The sequence below is a fragment of the Microcaecilia unicolor genome, chromosome 5 (genome assembly GCF_901765095.1).
Source record: "Microcaecilia unicolor chromosome 5, aMicUni1.1, whole genome shotgun sequence".
Taxonomy (NCBI): Eukaryota; Metazoa; Chordata; class Amphibia; order Gymnophiona; family Siphonopidae; genus Microcaecilia; species Microcaecilia unicolor.
In genome coordinates, this window is record NC_044035.1 from 115,900,156 (window position 1) to 115,920,022 (window position 19,867).

General features: G+C 46.3%; 1 protein-coding gene across 1 annotated transcript in view; it reads left to right on the plus strand.

Moving 5' to 3' along the window:
* LRMDA (leucine rich melanocyte differentiation associated) overlaps positions 1-19,867 on the plus strand; it is a 2,054,983-nt gene that overhangs the window by 11,800 nt on the left and 2,023,316 nt on the right. The gene's annotated exons all lie outside the window — the stretch shown is intronic.

Below are 19,867 nucleotides of genomic sequence, written 5' to 3' on the forward strand. Positions count from 1 at the left end.
CAGCATCTCCTTAGTAGTAAACGTGGTGAAACAGACCACTATATCGCGTGGTCTGTTATCTTGCCGTCTGCCCAACGCTCTATGCGCCCGTTCAATGGAGATATCCACATTGTCCACCAACTTGCCACACAGCAACTTTACAATGGCGCCGACATCTTCGTGGTCCTCCACCTCCGGGACCCCTCGACACCTCAAATTATTTAGGCGCCCACGATTTTCCAAGTCATCCACTTTTAGTTGTAATTCAGCATTGAAGGCAAGTGCTTTGGAGAGACACATCTCAGTCTCGGTCAGCTTCTCTGCGTTCTCGTCAACTCGCACCTCGAGATCTTCCACACGGCCTCCCAGCTCTCGGAGGTCGACACTCAGCCCGTCCATCTTTTCCCGGATTTCCTCCTTGGAAGCCTTGATCTCCTCACGGATCTCCAATAGAAACCTCGCTAGTTCTTTAGAAAGCCCTCGCTTGGCAGAAGCTTTGCCCATTTTAGGCATGGACGGAGTGGAGTCTGAGTGTGAAGCGGGTGCAGATGAAAGCACATGGTGCCGCGAGGCCCGGACCGCTTGCTTATCAGGGGGACGATCGCTCTCCTTCCGCGCCGTTGCCATTTTTGCCAACAGACCCCGCAATTAATTCCTCATGGCACAGGAACTGTAGCGGAGTGAAAATAAGTGCAATATACAAGTAGAGGATCGCTATTTTAGCTAAATTAAAGAGGGTTGCGTCGGAGCTGGGAACCTAGGCAGCCATTCAGGATCGTGACGTCACTTCCTCTCGGTTGACATTAGTTTTAAGGAATCTAACAGATTCAGAATTTTAGAAATAGTTATATAGTTAAAATAAATTTTTAACTCACGGATTTCAGGTATGAACTTTATAGTTTCTGGTTCTGATATCCTTGGATGGTCCAATTGATGCAGGTTGCTGTAGGCTTTTTCTTTGTTGTCCAAGAGGAGGGTTAGATGTAAATATAGATCCAGCTCCGATCACAGGGCATGAGGAGAGTTATTTGTAATGTGAAGGGAAGATAAAAATTTTCTTTCTCCAGCCAAAATAAATGAAAGAAGTTCAAATTAAAATTGAGGACTGGTGCCTCAACACAGACTGAGCAGACGCCAGTAAAAGTTTGGGTTGTAAATAAGCAGAAAGTGTATTATTTAATCTAAGTTGCAGAGCCTGATGTGAACCCAGCAAGCTACCCTTCTTACTTCAATGTCTTTTTCCTTGTCATCTATACCAGACCAGTCCAGACTAATGGGTTGTGTCCATCTACTAGCGGAAGGAGACAGAGAAAATAGTTCCAAGTAAACCGCCCCTTAAGGGTATCGTGCAGCCTGGAATGTTCAGTATTTTCTCTGTCGCCTAGCGGATGGATGATAAACAAGCTGGAGTAAAAGGGAGCCTGTGGTAGCATCAGCTTGTGTTTTTGATGTGTAATGGGGCCTACTTTTACCATAGCAGGTAAAAGGCTATTTTTGTTTCTTTTAAAGGAAATGGCCCTGCGCTAGTCACAGGAATTGGCATGCGGCCATTTCTTGTGGGGGGGGGGGGGTGAGGGAGCTTTTACTGCCACTTATTTAGGTGATGGTAAGGGCTCCTGCGCTAACCTGGTGGTAACTTGGTAGTGCCCTGGTGCTACAAAATATTTTTGTAGCCCCGGACATGGGAACTACCACCAGGCTCCTGTGGTAGCCTGGCAGTAGTTCCAAATTGGTGCACGGCAAGCCCTTTGTAAAAGGGCCCCTAAGCTTGTAGTAAAAGTTGGAGTTGCTGAAATTTCTGTTTTCTGTGAGTCTTTGACCAGGGCTGGCATTAGGGGGTGGCAAAAGGACAGTTGCCCTGGGTCCCAAGCCTCCCTCAGGCTGAGGGAGGCTTAGCTTGCAGGTTGACTTTGGGACCCCCCTCCACAGTTGCTGCCCCGGGCTCCTGAATATTTAATACTGGCCATGTATACCAATTTATTTCCTCTGTTTTGTCTGAATATGGAAAGAGCTTAGTAAATCAGACTTAAAAAACTTAGGGGGATTGATATTCAAAGGCACTTATCCAGGCAGGAGGAGATCTTTCCCAGGTAGGTGCTAATGAGAAGAATATTCAGCACTAACTAGATCAGTATTTCCCAAGTCAGTCCTGGAGTACTCGCTTGCCAGTTAAGTTTTCAGGATATGAACAGTAGAGGAGTGGCCTAGTGGTTAGGGTGGTGGACTTTGGTCATGGGGAACTGAGGAACTGAGTTTGATTCCCACTTCAGGCACAGGCAGCTCCTTGTGACTCTGGGCAAGTCACTTAACCCTCCATTGCCCCATGTAAGCCGCATTGAGCCTGCCATGAGTGGGAAAGCGCGGGGTACAAATGTAACAAAAAAAAATATGCATGAAATTGATTTGCATACACTGCCTCTTTTATATGCAGATCTCTTTTATGCATATTCATTGTGGATATCCTGAAAACTTAACTGGCAAGCGAGTACTCCAGGACTGACTTGGGAAATACTGATCTAGTTAGTGCTGTTGAATATTCAAAACAGGATATACATACCAAAACCAATTCATACATGCATTTAAAATTACAATCTATTACAAAAATCATATTCTAACAATTAAAAGAACTCTGTATTAAATGATCTCATGATATCCCACCCCATCCACAAATACACAATACACTAATGTCCTTCTCCAATGACAACTGTTGAAATCAGAACAGATGAAATTGATGGAGTTGCTGTCAGATATCCTATACTTCACCCAAAGACTTGAAGTTCTTCTTCAAACCTCTTGGAACTTACAACGGATTTAAGATTAAAAGTTCAGCGCTCCTGATTGGGGAAATGTCAGAATTTAAAACAGAGTCCTGAAGCAAATAAAGGGACTTGGAATTTTCAATTAGCATATTACATCAGTGGCACCATTGTTCCTAGGCACCTGTAGGAGTTCCATCCTGTGGAAGCAACCTGACTCTTTTGCGGTGGCGTACCAAGGGGGGTGTGGTGGGGGCGGTCCGCCCCGGGTGCACGCTGCTGGGGGGTGCCGCGGCGCGCGCCTGCTCTGAGTTCCCTGACTTCGCGCATTCGCTGAAGCTCCCTCTGCACTGGAACAGGTTACTTCCTGTTCTGGGTCAGAGCAAGGGAGCTGCAGCGAACGCGCAAAGTCAGGGAACTCTGATCAGGCGCGCGCTGCGGCACCCCCCCTAGCGACGTGCACCCGGGGGGGTCCGCGCTGCATCGGGGGGGGGGGGGTGCTGCACCCGGGGGGGCACCCCCCTAGGAACGCCACTGCTCTTTTGATAAGTTAAACCCCTGAAGATGCGCGGCAAAGTGAAACTCATCGATTGCGTAGGGTTTGATGATTGTGGTTCTGTTCAAAAGAAAACAAAGCTTTCAACAATGCAAGTTAAGTTGGTGATTTGAATTTGATAATGGAGACTCATCACTGAGGTACCGAAGGAGAAGTTTCGTAAAGTGGAGCAAATCTAGTATGGACAAAAGGAGAACAGTCATAACATCTTTTCAAAGAATGTTTATAGAATAACTTTGATTGAAGCACATTATGTTTGAGTGCATTACAATAAAAGAAGTTACAGTGGCTTCAACAACCAGGATCTTGAAATCTTCTGTAAGCCAAGCCTTTTCAAGATATTCCAGCAGATTTGCATACCCCTGAGGTAGGCCTTTGTGCCGAAACACGGCCGTGTTGGGTTGTTTTATGACTTTTTATAATAATAAGTACATAAGTATTGCCATACTGGGATAGACCAAAGGTCCATCAAGCCCAGCATCCTGTTTCCAACAGTGGCCAATCCAGGTCACAAATACCTAGCAAGATCCCCCAAAAAGTACAATACATTTTATGCTGCTTATCCTAGAAATAAGAAGTGGATTTTCCCCGAGTCCATTTTAATAATAGTCTATGGACTTTTCCTTTAGGAAGCTGTCCATACCTTTTTTAAATCCCTCTAAGCTAACCGCCTTTACTACATTCCCTGACAATGAATTCCAGAGTTTAATTACACATTGAGTGAAGAAACATTTTCTTCAATTTATTTTAAATTTACTACTTTGGAGCTTCATTGCGTGCCCCCTACTCCTAGTATTTTTGGAAAGAGTAAACAAACAATTCACATCTACCCATTCCACTCTACTCGTTATTTTATAGGCCTCTATCCTATCTCCCCTCAGCTGTCTCGTCTCCAAGCTGAAGAGCCCTAGCCGTTTCAGCCTTTCCTCATAGGGAAGTTACATCCCCTTTATCATTTTCATCGCCCTTCTCTGTACCTTTTCTAATTCCACTATATCTTTTTTGAGATGCAGTGACCAGAATTGAACACAATATTCGAGATGAGGTCGCAGCATGGAGTGATACAAGGGCATTATGTTTAAATCTTTTTATTGACAAAATTATCAATGAATATACATGTCCAAGATTGCCATCAGATAATAACGAAAAAGCTTATACAGCAAATAACTACCCAGCATCCTTTTGTCATCAATGGTTTCCTCTTTAACACCCCCCCCTGTAATGACTGAACAACCAACTATCCAGTCTCACAACTACTGAATCAACGAGCAAACGCTATCATTAGTCCATTATACCAGTAACACCCCCCGCCCCCCTCCCTCCTTTTACCTGCTTTCCCTCCCTCCCCTCCCTCTTTCTCTTCCACCCTCCCCCCCTCAAAGTTCTGGGCTTGGGATCTGGTGTCACTTCTTTAGAACAGTTAAAAGGTGCTATTGTAGTCTCGGCACTCCATTTCAACCTGTGCAGAATCCTCTGTTTGGTGTATGGCTGGAGGGTGTTCCAGTAGCGCTCCCACACCCTACGAAATGCGTTCCTTTCCTAATAATACCTAACATTCTGTTTGCTTTCTTAGCCGCTGCCGCTGCACACTGAGCAGAGGGTTTCAACGTATCATCAACGCTGCCTAGATCCCTTTCTTGGTCGGTAACTCCTAACGTGGAACCTTCCATTACGTTGCTATAATTTGGGTTCTTCTTTCCCAAATGCATCACTTTGCATTAGCTCACATTAAACGTCATCTGCCGTTTAGACACCCAGTCTCCCAGTCTCGTAAGGTCCTCTTGTAATTTTTCACAATCCTCTCGCGATTTAACAACTTTGAATAACTTTGTGTCGTCAGCAAATTGAGTTACCTCACTAGTCACTCTCATCTCTAGATTATTTATAAATATGTTAAAAAGCAGCAGTCCCAGCACAGACCCCGGGGAACCCCACTATCTACCCTTCTCCATTGAGAATACTGACCATTTAACCCTACTTTCTGTTTTTTGTGTCTTAACCATTTTTTAATCCACAATAGTGGATCTTGGGGGTGATAGTATCTGAGGATTTGAAGGCTACGAAACAGTGTGACAAGGCGGTGGCCGTAGCTAGAAGGTTGTTAGGCTGTATAGAGAGAGGTGTGGCCAGCAGAAGAAAGGGGGTGTTGATGCCCCTGTATAAGTCGTTGGTGAGGCCCCACCTGGAGTATTGTGTTCAGTTTTGGAGGCCGTATCTTGTTAAGGATGTAAAAAGAATTGAAGTGGTGCAAAGAAAAGCTACGACAATGGTATGGGATTTGCATTACAAGACGTATGAGGAGAGACTTGCGGACCTGAACATGTATACTCTGGAGGAAAGGAGAAACAGGGGTGATATGATACAGACGTTCAAATATTTGAAAGGTATTAATCTGCAAACGAACCTTTTCCGTAGATGCGAAGGCGGTAGAACGAGAGGACATGAAATGAGATTGAAGGGAGGCAGACTCAAGAAAAATTCAGGAAGTATTTTTTCACGGAGAGAGTAGTGGATGCTTGGAATGCCCTCCCGCGGGAGGTGGTGGAAACGAAAACAGTAATGGAATTCAAACATGCGTGGGATAAACATAAAGGAATCCTGTTCAGAAGGAATGGATCCTAAGGAGCTTAGCCGAGATTGGGTGGCAGAGCCGGTGGCGGGAGGCGGGGATGGTGCTGGGCAGACTTATACGGTCTGTGCCAGAGCCGGTGGTGGGAGGCGGGACTGGTGGTTGGGAGGCCTGGATAGTGCTGGGCAGACTTATACGGTCTGTGCCCTGAAAAGGACAGGTACAAATCAAGGTAAGGTATACACAAAAAGTAGCACATATGAGTTTATCTTGTTGGGCATACTGGATGGACCGTGCAGGTCTTTTTCTGCCGTCATCTACTATGTAATAGGACACTACCTCCTATCCAATGACTCTCCAATTTTCTCTGGAGTCTTTGATGAAGTACTTTGTCAAACGCCTTTTCAAAATCCAGATACACAGTATCAACCGGCTCACCTTTATCCATGTGTTTGTTCACCCTTTCAAAGAAGTGTAATAGATTGGTGAGGCAAGATTTCCCTTAATTAAATCAATGTTGGCTTTGTTTCATTAATCCATGCTTTTGAATAAGCTCTGTAATTTTGTTCTTTAGTCTCTACCATTTTGCCCAGCAATGATGTTGGGCTCACCGGTCTATAATTTCCTGGATCTTCTCTGGAACTTTTTAAAAAATCGGTGTTACATTGGCCACCCTCCAATCTTCCGGTACCAAGCTTGATTTTAATGATAAATTACCTATTACTAACAATAGTTCTGCAAGTTCATTTTTCAATTCTATCAGTACTCTGGGATGAATACCATCCGGTCCAGGAGATTTGCTACTCTTCAGTTTTTCAAATTGCCCCATTACATCCTCCAGGTTTATAGAAATTTCATTCTGTTTCTCTGACTTATCATCTTCGAATACCATTTCTGGCACCGGTATCTCTCCCAAATTTTCTTCGGTGAAGACTGAAGCAAAGAATTCATTTAATCTCTCTGCTATGGCTTTGTCTTCCCTGATTGCCCCTTTTACACCTCGGTCATCTAACGGTTCAATTGATTCTTTTGCTGGCTTCTTGCTTTTAATATACCTAAAAAAAAATTTTACTATGTGTTTTTGCCTCCAACGCAATCTTTTTTTCAAAGTCCCTCTTTGCCTTCCTTATCAGCGCTTTGCATTTGACTTGACATTTCTTATACTGGTTCTTATTATTTGCAGTCAGTTTCTTCTTCCATTTTCTGAAGGATTTTCTTTTAGCTCTAATAGCTTCCTTCACCTCACTTTTTAACCATGACAGCTGTCGTTTGGTCTTCGATCCCCCTTCTTTAATACATGGAATATATTTCGCCTGGGCTTCCAGGATGGTATTTTTGAACAGCATCCATTCCTGATGTAAAGTTTTTTTACCCTTGCAGCTGCTCCTCTAAGTTTTTTTTTTTCACCATTCTTCTCATTTTATCATAGTCTCCTTTTTGAAAGTTAAACGCTAATGTATTGGATTTCCTGTGTATGCTTACTCCAAAGCTAATATAAGATCTGATCATATTATGATCACTGGCATTTTGATATCCTCTCTGAGTCTGCCTCACATTTTTGTCTTGTTGTCCAGATAGTGTTGCCAGCTTATCACTCTGTCCCAGGGGTTCTCAATCTAGTCCTCGGGACATACCCAGCAAGTTAGGTTTTGAGGTTATTCACAATGAATATGCATAAGATATATTTATATGCACTCTCTCTATTGTGTTTAAATGTATCTTATGTATATTCATTGTGGGTATTTTGAAAACCTGACTGCCTACATATGTCCTGAGAACTGGGTTGAGAATCACTGCTCTATCCAGGTATTCAGCGGCAACCACTGTTGGGTGCGGCTGTTGAATAGCCAGATTTATTTGGCGCTTGGCAGCTGGCCTTTAAAAAAATGCTGAGTGCCATGGCCTCAATATTAGGAGATTAATTTCTGCTATGGTAATTAATGGAGTATGCATGTAATAGTTTGGCTTAATATTTATTGAAGTGGATAAAGCCTTGACAGGGAGGAAGCCTGGTAGACCAAAAGAAATCATGTCATCTTACAGTAATGGAAGTACTTAGGAATTACTTTTAACTTGTGTCTATGAGAAAATTTGTTTAGTTTATCTGGTCTTAGCCTGCTTACTGTTTACTTTAATACAGTACTTGATATACTGCCCTTAAATAAAATAGTAGAAAAGTTTACAATTACAGTGTAATTACTGTCTTGCCTAAGGCTGTGCTTTAGAGAAGGATCTGGCTTGTGTACATCATTGTTCCAGAAGTAAGCTGGGGCTTGGGTCTGTCCCTAAAAAAGTTTGCTTGTGGTTCTGCCTTATTAGAAAGGAGGGTGGCAATAGCAAATAGCACTGAGTTATATTTAGTGATGTGAAAAAAATCTCCCCTCCTTATTTCCCCTATTATTAGATATGTGTCACACATTTTGTTTCTGATTTTTAAGCAAAATGTATTATTAGACAAAGCGAACCTGAGTAAACACACAATAGTTTTTAAATTGTTACTTTCAGTTACTTAAGAAACAGTGTTGTCCAACACCCATATCACCCTTGTGAAATAGTAACCCCCTTAGTTACTCAATCAACCAATAATTTTAATTGATAATTAGCTAGTTGATTGAACACAGCCAGGCTTGATTGCAGTCAGCCCTGCTGATGCTAAACCTTTTTATGGGGCCCTTTTACTAAAGGGCTGGTGCACGGCAATAGGCTTGCAGTCCACCAATCTGAAACTACCGCTGGGCTACCATAGCAGCCTGGCGGAAATTCTTTCCCCAGCATGCCATATCCTGTGTTATGGAAATTTATTTTTGTATGTAATCAGTGCTGTCTAGTTACCGCAGGAGCCCCTACCACCACCTCAATGGTTGGCAGTAAGTGCTAACCCCCAAAATGGCCGCATGGCAAGTGTGAACATACTTTTTTGGCCTTTTTACCCTTTTGCGGTAAAGGGGGCCTTGGTGTGCGGCAAAACATGTGCTGCTACTAGCACATGCCCCTTTTACCACAGCTTGGTAAAAGGGCCCCTGCATATTGAAACTTACCAAGAGAGTGAAGTAGTCATCACAAAGTTTCTACAAGAATGTTACATAACAATCGATCAAATAAAATTCCAGGAGAGATGAGAAAAAAAGTTGTTGAAAGGTTACAGATCCATTTCTAAAGCTCTGTGATTTCACCAAATCACAGTGAGAGCCATTATCTCCAAATGGAGTAGACTAGGAACAGTGATGAATTTTCCAGGAGTGGCCTGCCTGCTAAAATTATTCCAAGGGTGCAGCCACAGTTGTTCTGGAAAGACACTTCTCAGAAGAACATACAAAGAACTGCAGGCCTCTCTAACCTTGGGTAAGGTCAGCTTTCATGGCTCTACAATAAGAGATTGGGCAAAAATGGGATTCATATGAGAGTAGCAAGACGGAAATTGCTGCTATCCAAGAATAATATTATCTCTAATTTGCAAAACTGCACTTGGATGATCACCAAGATCTGTGGGAACATTCTATGAAGAGATAAGTCAAAAGCAGAATTTTTTGAATAACACAGATCCCATGTCTGGCATAAAGCAAATACAGCATTACATAGTAAGAACATCATACCAACAGTCAAACATGGTGATGGTAGTGAACATAAGCATAGCCATACTGGGTTAGACCCAAGGAGGTTTGATAACAGGAGACAGCATGAGCCTATCTGGCCCATAAGAACTTAAGAGTAGCCATACTGGGTCAGACCAATGGTCCATCTAGCCCAGTATCCTGTTTTCCAAACAGTAGCCAAGCCAGGTCACAAGTACCTGGCAGAAAACCAAATCATGGCAACATGATTTGGGTTTCTGCCAGGTACTTGAGCTGAAGCTAGTAGGCGGAGCTTGTCCTATTGTTTTGGGTGTACCAAGATGGTAGCAGCAGCTGCTGCTGCTGCTGCAGCAACAGCATTGGGGAGAATGAAAACCTCCTTGAGTGGAGTGGGTGGAAACTGGCTTCAGCCTTGTGACATCATGCCGTCTCCTGTTATCAAACCTTCATGGTCAGACCAATGGTCCATCTAGCCCAGTATCCTTCCTCCAGCAGTGGCCAATTCAGATTACAAGTACCTCACAGAATCCCAAATAGTATCAAGATTCATGTTACTGATCCCAGGGACAAGCAGTGGCTTTCCCCATGTCTATCTTAATAGCAGACTATGGACTTTTCCTCCATGAACATGTCCAAATCTTTTTAAAACCCAGATACACTAACTACTGTTTCCAAATCCTCTGGCAATGAGTTCCAGAGCTTAACTATTTGTTGAATAAAAAAAAATATTTCCTCCTATTCGTTTTAAAAGTAGTACCATGATAACTTTCTTGGGTGTCCCCTAGTCTTTGTACTTGTTGAAAGACTAAAACATTGATGTACTTTTACCCGTTATACATCACTAAGTATTTTGTGGACCTCTATCATATCCCCCTTCAGCCATCTCTTTTCCAAGCTGAAGAGTCCTAACCTCTTTCCTCGTATGAGAGGCGTTCCGTCCCCTTAATAATTTTGTTCGCCCTTTTTTGAATGTTTTCTAATTCTATATTTTTTTAAAGATACGATGACCAGATGGTGTGGGGATACTTTGCTGCTTCAGGACCTGGAAAACTTGCTAACATTTTGTACATAGTTGAGTCAGACATTGAGCTGTGTACAAAACAGGTCCCTAAAGACGAAATCCAAGATAGCTGCCTAAAGCTAGGCACCAAAATGTTGTTTGCTAAGCAGAAATTCTACAACAGTATTTAAGTGTGTAATTGACATTATAGAATAATAGTGTAGGTTGGTATTTGCATGCCAACATTTAGGCCCAACCACTTACTCCATATCTATGGCAGGTGTAAATATGCATGCCTAAATGCAGTTTAACTGATAGTATTCATAAAATGTAGGCTAGAATAGTCAGAATGCCCATAGCCTACTGATGCCCCTCTCATGTGAATGCCTCCTTTGCAGTTACGGTATACGTGCTAGACAATTTATGTGCACACTTTATAGAATATTGTCATAACTCATGTACACAACTGTAAATTAGTGCCAATCAGTGCTAGTTAAGGCCAATTCATATTACTAATTAAGCACCAATCAAGGGACGATTGAGTTAGGAAAGTAAGTATTTCTATTCTGTAACAATGCATCCCATTTATTTTTTCACATGAGTGACACAGATGTTGGGTAAACTTTGTTCCTTAAATAAACGCTAGAGCCGACATGGCCCATTCACTTTGAATGGGCTGTGTTGACAATGCTGTGCCAAAGCCGCTAGTGCGGCTTAGTAAACAGACCCCTATGTTATGTGTTTACTCAGGTTCCCTTTGTCTAATATTACCTTTTGTTTAAAGACTAGAAAACATTCAGTGTGGCATATATGCAATAATAGGGGAAATCATGGGGAGGATACTTTTTCATATCACTGTATGATGGTTCATGGAATAACATTTTAGTTTCAGCTCATCTTGTCTCCATGAAAATGAAGGAGACTGAGTCAAGTTGAATTAGATGTCTAGAAGTCATTTTAGTTTGCCTTTGGTATCTTGAAGCTGTATGTTACCCATGGCAGTAATTTCCTGCAACTTGAGATTTTTCTTTGGTAAAGCCATGTTGCCTCGGGTTCTGTAACCTGTTGGCTTCTAGAAAGTTAACTATCCTTTCTTTTAGCAGTGACTCCATTATTTTTCCTACCACTGACTTGAGACTTACCGATCTGTAGTTCCCCACTTCTTCCCTGTCTCCACTTTTGTGAAGAGAGACCACATCTGCTCGTCTCCAATCTTGTGGAACCTCTCCCAGAACCTCTCCCATCTCTAAAGATCTATTAAATAAATCTTTAAGAGGTCCCGCCAATACCTCCCAGAGCTCCCTAAGTATCCGGGGATGTATCCCATCCGGCCTCATAGCTTTGTCCACCTTCAGATTCTCCAGCTGTTTATAAACTCTTTCTTCCATAAACAGTGCAGTATCCACTCCATTCCCAGATATTCCCTCGGCAGCAAACCGCAGTCCTTCAGGATTTTCCTCAGTGAACACCAAAGAGAAGTAATTGTTTAGCACGTTCACTTTATCCTCCTCACTCTCCACATAGCCATTCTCATTATCTTACAGTCTTGCAATTCCATTCCTATCTTTTCTCCTTTCTCTAATATATCTGAAAAAGGTCTTGTCACCTCTCTTTACATCTTTAGCCATTTTTCTTCCGCTTGCGCTTTCGCTAGCCATATTTCCCTCTTCGCTTCTTTGAGTTTAATCTGATAATCTTTTCCGTGATCCTCTCATTGCATTCTTTTGTATTTGTTGAACAAAGCCTCTTTTGCTCTTATTTTTTCAGCTACTTGTTTGGAGAACCATACAGGCTTCCTGTTTTTCTTGTTCTTGTTTTTGTTTACTTTCCTTGCGTGAAGATCAGTTGCCATATTTATAGCAGTCTTTAGCTTTGACCACTGATTTTTCACTTCTTCTATGCCTTCCCACGCCAACAGCTCCTTCTTCAGGTGTTCCCCCATTTATCAAAATCAATACGTCTGAAATCCAATATTTTGAGTTTTGTGCATCTGCACTCTGCCTTTGCCCTTCTATCATCTATTACTTAGGTGGGCATTCACCCGGATATTGGAAACACTTCCTCCATTCGTGAGTACAAGATCCAGCATCAACCCTTCCCTCATGGGTTCCATCGCCATTTGTCTGAGCAAGGCACTTTGATAGGTGTCCACAATCTCCCTAGTTCTTTCAGATTCTGCAGACGGGATGTTCCAATCCACATCATACAAGTTGAAATCTCCCAACAGTAGCATCTCCCCTTTCATACCTATCTTTTGAATATCTTCTATCAGATCCTTGTCTAGTGTTTGTCCACGTAGATCCTCTTCACATCACTTCAGCTCTAGGGATGTTCATTCCTGACCCGATCTACGTGGACAAACACTTCTAAATTTAAGTGATGTGAATTGAGAATATGTTTGAATGAACACATTCATAGTGTGGTTATTCAGCTGCAAACAAGCCATTATATCTCTCTATATAAAAAGCAACACCAACGTTCTATGAAGCCTCCAGCAGGAAGTGTGAAGGGGGCGAGATATCCGGTTTCCCTATGAGTGTCTGCCCCGCCCTCTCTGTAACACAGTCAGTGAAGGAAAACAGCAGAGCACGAAATCAAATCGCTGGCTCTTTAACAGTGAAGGACTCAGAGGGGGGAGGGGAGAGAGGCCAGAGGGCAGGGACACACACACTCCCACATGCACACAGAAGAAAACATTGCTAGCCCCCGTTTCATTTGCATCAGAAATGGGGCTTTTTTACTAGTAGGAAGATATTGAAGAGATTTTACATTTGGAAATTAAGTTGAAATAAACGAAGAAATTTAAGAGACTGGATACAAAGTTGAAAAATAAAAAGTTTTTTCGGGAGGTTTTTGCCAATGATTGGTTTAAGTCATTGAACAGCTATGGTTCTCCTGTGAAAGTGCTTCAACAATAATTGATTTCCACAGCCAATAAGATTTGACTGCTGAGGATGTTTTTCCTCCTTTAGTTCATCGATGAATGAAAAAAATATATATATGAATTGTGATTGGAAAGGTTTTGGTTTTAGTAAAGGTGCATAGTTTGGGGATTTTTGAAGCTCTCACAGCGTCACTCCTCCACCTTTTCGGCTCTCTCTATCCTTCCTAAAAAGATTATAGCCTGGTATACTCACATCCCATTCATGGGAATCATTGAACCCCATCTCTGTAATAGCAACAATATAGCGAATGATACATAACTGTAGCAGGTGTTCTCCGAGGACAGCAGGCTGATTGTTCTCACGACTGGGTTGACGTCCACGGCAGCCCCTCAAACCAGACTAAAAATCTCGCGGGAGTTCCTGCACGCAGGGCACGCCCACCGCGCATGCGCGGCCGTCTTCCCGCCCGTGCGCGACCGTTCCCACTCAGTTGGATGACAAGCAAAGAAACGAGGGAAAAAACGCAACTCCAAAGGGGAGGAGGGAGGGTAGGTGAGAACAATCAGCCTGCTGTCCTCGGAGAACACCTGCTACAGGTATGTATCATTCGCTTTCTCCGAGGACAAGCAGGCTGCTTGTTCTCACGACTGGGGTATCCCTAGCTGACAGGCTCACTCAAAACAAGAAACCAGGTCAATTGAACCTCGTAACGGCGAGGGCATAACAGAAATTGACCTACGAAGAACAACTAACTGAGAGTGCAGCCTGAACAGAATAAAACCGGGTCCAGGAGGGTGGAGTTGGATTCAAACCCCAAACAGATTCTGCAGCACCGACTGCCCGAACTGACTGTCGCGTCGGGTATCCTGCTGGAGGCAGTAATGTGATGTGAATGTGTGGACAGATGACCACGTCGCAGCCTTGCAAATCTCTTCAATAGTGGCTGACTTCAAGTGGGCCACTGACGCTGCCATGGCTCTAACACTATGAGCCGTGACATGACCCTCAAGAGCCAGCCCAGCCTGGGCATAAGTGAAGGAAATGCAATCTGCTAGCCAATTGGAGATGGTGCGTTTCCCGACAGCAACCCCCTTCCTATTGGGGTCGAAAGAAACAAACAATTGGGCGGACTGTTTGTGGGGCTGTGTCCGCTCCAGATAGAAGGCCAACGCTTGCTTGCAGTCCAATGTGTGCAACTGATGTTCAGCAGGGCGGGTATGCGGTCTGGGAAAGAATGTTGGCAAGACGATTGACTGGTTAAGATGGAACTCCGACACCACCTTTGGCAGGAACATAGGGTGAGTGCGGAGTACTACTCTGTTATGATGAAATTTGGTATAAGGAGCATGAGCTACCAGGGCTTGAAGCTTACTGACTCTATGAGCTGAAGTAACTGCCACCAAGAAAATGACCTTCCAGGTCATGTACTTCAGATGGCATGAATTCAGTGGCTCAAAAGGAGGTTTCATCATCTGAGTGAGGACGACGTTGAGATCCCATGACACTGCAGGAGGCTTGACAGGGGGCTTTGACAAAAGCAAGCCTCTCATGAATCGAACGACTAAAGGCTCTCCAGAGATGGCTTTACCCTCTACACGATAATGGTAAGCACTAATTGCACTAAGGTGATTCCTTACTGAGTTGGTCTTGAGACCAGACTCTGATAAGTGTAGAAGGTATTCAAGCAGGTTCTGTGCAGGACAAGAACGAGGTTCTATGGCCTTGCTCTCACACCAAACGACAAACCTCCTCCACTTGAAAAAGTAACTCTTTTTAGTGGAATCCTTCCTAGAGGCAAGCAAGACACGGGAGACTCCCTCAGACAGACCCAATGAAGCAAAATCTACTCCCTCAACATCCAGGCCGTGAAAGCCAGAGACTGAAGGTTGGGGTGCAGAAGCGCTCCGTCGTTCTGCGAAATGAGAGTCGGAAAACACTTCAATCTCCACGGTTCTTCGGAGGACAACTCCAGAAGAAGTAGGAACCAGATCTGACGGGGCCAAAAAGGTGCCGTGGTCTATGGCTATGGCTAAGGTGCCGTGGTCTTGCTTGAGCTTCAGTAAGGTCTTCCCCACCAAAGGTATGGGAGGATAAGCGTACAGGAGGCCCGTCCCCCAGTGGAGGAGAAAGGCATCCGACGCCAGTCTGCCGTGTCCCTGAAGTCCGGAACAGAACTGAGGCAGCTTGTGATTGGTCTGGGAGGCGAAAAGGTCCACCGAGGGAGTGCCCCACACTCGGAAGATCTTGCATACTACCCTGGAATTGAGCGACCATTTGTGCGGTTGCATGAGTCTGCTCAATTTGTCGGCCAGACTGTTGTTTACACCTGCCAGGTATGTGGCTTGGAGAAGCATGCCGTACTGGCTTGCCCAACGCCACATCCTGACAGCTTCCTGACAGAGAGGGCGAGATCCGGTGCCCCCCTGCTTGTCGATGTAATACATTGCAACCTGATTGTCTGTCCGAATTTGGATAATTTGGTAGGATAGCCAATCCCTGAAGGCCTTCAGTGTGTTCCAGACCGCTCGGAGCTCCAGGAGGTTGTTTCTGGGGAGACCACATGCCCTGGGTGTGGAGCCCATCGACATGAGCTCCCCACCCCAGGCGAGATGCATCCGTTGTCAGCACTTTTGTGGGCTGAGGAATTTGGAATGGATGTCCCAGGGTCAAATTGGTCTGAATTGTCCACCAGTCAGCGAATTGCGACAACTGATGGACAGGCGGATGACATCTTCTAGATTCCCAGTGGCCTGGCACCACTGGGAAGCTAGGGTCCATTGAGCTGATCTCATGTGAAGACGAGCCATGGGAGTCACATGGACTGTGGAGGCCATATGGCCCAGGAGTCTCAACATCTGCCGAGCTGTGATCTGCTGGGACACTCTGGCCTGGGAAGCCAGGGACAGGAGATTCTGAGCTTTCAACTCGGGAAGATGGGCCTGAGCCGTCTGTGAATTCAGCAGAGCTCCTATGAATTCCAGAGATTGGACTGGCTGGAGATGGGACTTTGGGTAATTTATCACAAACACCAGCAAACTCCAGTAGGTGAATAGTGCACTGCATGGACCGAAGAGCTCCCGCCTCTGAGGTGCTCTTTACCAGCCAATCGTCGAGATACGGGAACACGTGTACCCCCAGCTTGCGTAGGTATGCCGCAACCACCACGAGACACTTCGTGAACACCCATGGTGCAGAGGCGAGTCCAAAGGGAAGCACGCAATACTGAAAGTGACGTGTCCCCAGACGGAATCGAAGATATTGTTTGTGAGCTGGCAGTATCGGGATGTGAGTATAAGCATCCTTTAAATCCAGGGAACATAGCCAATCGTCTTTCTGAATCATGGGTAGAAGGGTGCCCAAGGAAAGCATCCTGAACCTTTCTTGCACCAGGAACTTGTTCAGGCCTCTCAGGTCTAGGATGGGGCGCATCCCCCCTGTTTTCTTTTCCACAAGGAAGTACCTGGAATAGAATCCCTGCCCTTCCTGCCCGGGTGGCACGGGCTCGACCGCATTGGCGCTGAGAAGGGCGGAGAGTTCCTCTGCAAGTACTTTCTTATGGTGGGAGCTGAAGGATTGAGCTCCCGGTGGACAATTTGGTGGGGTGGAGACCAAATTCAGGGTGTATCCGCACCACACTATTTGGAGAACCCACTGGTCGGAGGTTATGAGAGGCCACCTTTGGTGAAAAACTGTCAACCTCCCCCCCGATCGGCAGGCCGTCCGGTGCGGCTATGTTCCCATGGATCCAGTCAAAAGATCGTCCCCTGCTTTTGCTGTGGAGGCGCGGGGGGCTGCTTAGGCGCGCACGCTGTTGACGGGAACGAGCGCGCAGGGACTGTCCCTGTGCCTGAGGAGGCCTTCGGGCCGGTTGGGTGTTCCTACGCTTGTTATAGGCGTAGGTTGCAGCCTGCCGGGCCCGGGAAAAACGTCCACCTGTGGAGGTGGATGCTGAAGGTGTCCGGTGGGAGAGTTTGTCGAGAGCGGTTTCCCGCTGGTGTAGTTGGTCCACCAACTGCTCGACCTTCTCACCGAAAATGTTATTCCCCCGGCAAGGGACATCCGCCAGCCGCTGCTGGGTGCGGTTGTCCAGGTCAGAGGCACACAGCCATGAGACTCTGCGCATCACTATACCCTGGGCCGCAGCTCTGGATGCCACATCACAGGTGTCATAGATACCCCTGGACAGGAATTTTCTGCACGCCTTCAGCTGCCTGACCACCTCCTGAAATGGCCTGGACTGCTCCGGTGGGAGCTTGTCAACCAGGTCCGCCAGTTGCCGCACATTGTTCCGCATGTGGATGCTCGTGTACAGCTGGTATGATTGGATTCTGGACACGAGCATGGAAGAATGGTAGGCCTTCCTCCCAAACGAGTCCAGAGTGCGAGACTCCTGCCCAGGGGGTGCCGAGGCAGTATCCCTCGAACTCCGTGCTCTTTTGAGAGCAGAGTCCACGACCGCTGAGTCATGAGGCAGTTGAGGCCGCATCAACTCCGGGTCTGAGTGGATTCTATATTGGGACTCCGCTTTCTTGGGAATGGTGGGATTAGATAAGGGCTTCAACCAGTTCCAAAGCAGTGTCTCCTTGAGGACATTGTGCAACGGCACCGTGGAAGACTCTCTAGGTGGTGATGGATAGTCGAGGACTTCGAGCATCTCCGCCCTCTGCTCATCCACAGTTACCACTGGGAAGGGAATGCTGATAGACAAAAGAGGCGAAGGAGAGACTCTCAGGAGGCGAGAGCTTCCTCTCCGGTGAAGGTGTGGGGTCAGAGGGAAGACCCACAGACTCCTCGGAGGAGAAATCTGGGGTCCTCCTCCTCCCCCCCCCCCCCCACGAGGCCTCCTCCTCGGTATCGGACATGAGCTCTCTCAGCTCAGCCTGCAACCGGGCCCGTCTCGACTCCGAGGAACCACGTCCTTGATGACGGTGTCGAGAGGTGGACTCTCGCGTCTGCGGGGATGAAGCTCCCTCCATCGACGTCGATGGGGATTCCACCTGAGTGGCGATCGAGACGCGCCGGTGTCAAAGACCGCATCACAGGGCCTGAGCCCGCCGGCGCCTCCATCAATGGCACCGAGGGCGCAAGCACCCCCGGTGCCGGCAAGGCCTGGCGCATCAGCCCTTCCAGGATCCCAGGGAGGATGGCTCAGAGGCACTCGTCTAGGCCCGCTGTCGGGAGAGGCAGGGGGGCCGGTGCAGACATCGGTGCTGGAAGCTGTCCGGGTCCAGGAGACGGTACCGGGGTGCCCGACGACCTGCGCATTGACACCTCTTCGATAGAGGGGGAGCGCGCCTCCCGGCGCTGGCGCTTCTTGGGGGTCGAGTCCTCTCTCGACGTCCCGGAGCTGCCAGTTCCATGCACTGTGGGCGACCGATGACGGTGCTTCTTCACAGCTTTCTTCCGATGTCCGTCATCGGTGCTCCGCGCCATAGACGAGGAGGAGGTGGAGTCTCCGCGGCCTCTGGGGATCGGATCTGACAGGGTTTTGTCCCGATGGCCCTGAGCAGCGGGAGTGGCCAGGGCGGACTGCCCACGCGGCCGCTCACCGCCACCGTTGCTGGCAGGTCGTCGGATCAAGGCAACCTGTGCTCCTGGGGTCGGTGCCATAGTCGGCGTCGAGGACATTGACATCGGTACCGGTACCGAAGACCCGGCCGTAAACACCGATGCCGTCGAGGTCGACGTCGAAGGGCCGGCGCAAGTTCCAAAAAGACGGTCCAGAAGAACTTGCCTCGCCACCTGCGTCCGCTTTCGCAAGCCGAGACACAAGGTGCATGCTTTGGAATTATGCTCCGGGCCGAGACACTGGATGTAACAGTTATTAAGTAAAAAAAAAAAGACCACTTATGTGCTAGTGAAGAAGATGCAACATTTACACTGGTTTGCAGTGATGCATCAAACGTAATAGACGGGTCCTTCTGAAGCCCCAAAGTTTGGGTCAAAGTGGATAAACTTGCCTGCAATTGAGAAACTTTATTGACAAAAAAGCAGGTGAATTCCTCAGAAGAAGAAACCAAGGCTGAAGCAGATGTAACAGTGTTTATGTCATGTCAGATATGATTCAGAATAGATTTTTTGGTGTTTTTAGCCTTATCAATCAAAGAGGAGGAGAATTGCTTCTTTGTACACTTTATTTTCTCACTAGTAAAAAAGGCCCGTTTCTCACACAAATGAAACGGGCGCTAGCAAGGTTTTCCTCGGAGTGTGTGTGTTTGGGAGAGTGTATGTGAGAGTGAGTGTTTGAGAGTCAGAGTGAAAGTGTGAGTCCAATCCATACTCCTCTGTCACCTGGCCCCTCCATTCATCCCTATCCAGCAATTCCGCTGTCTCCCTGAGGCCTGCCCTGCAATCCATATGCATCCATGGCCATCTGTCCCCTCCATTCATCCCTATCCAGCAATTCCCCTCTCCCTGAGTCCTGCCCTTCCAATCCATGCCCATCCATGCTCCTTTGTCACCTGGCCCCTCCATTTTTCCCTATCCAGCATTTCCCCTCTCTGCCTGAGGCCTGGCCTGCAATCCATATCCATCCATGGCCATCTGTCCC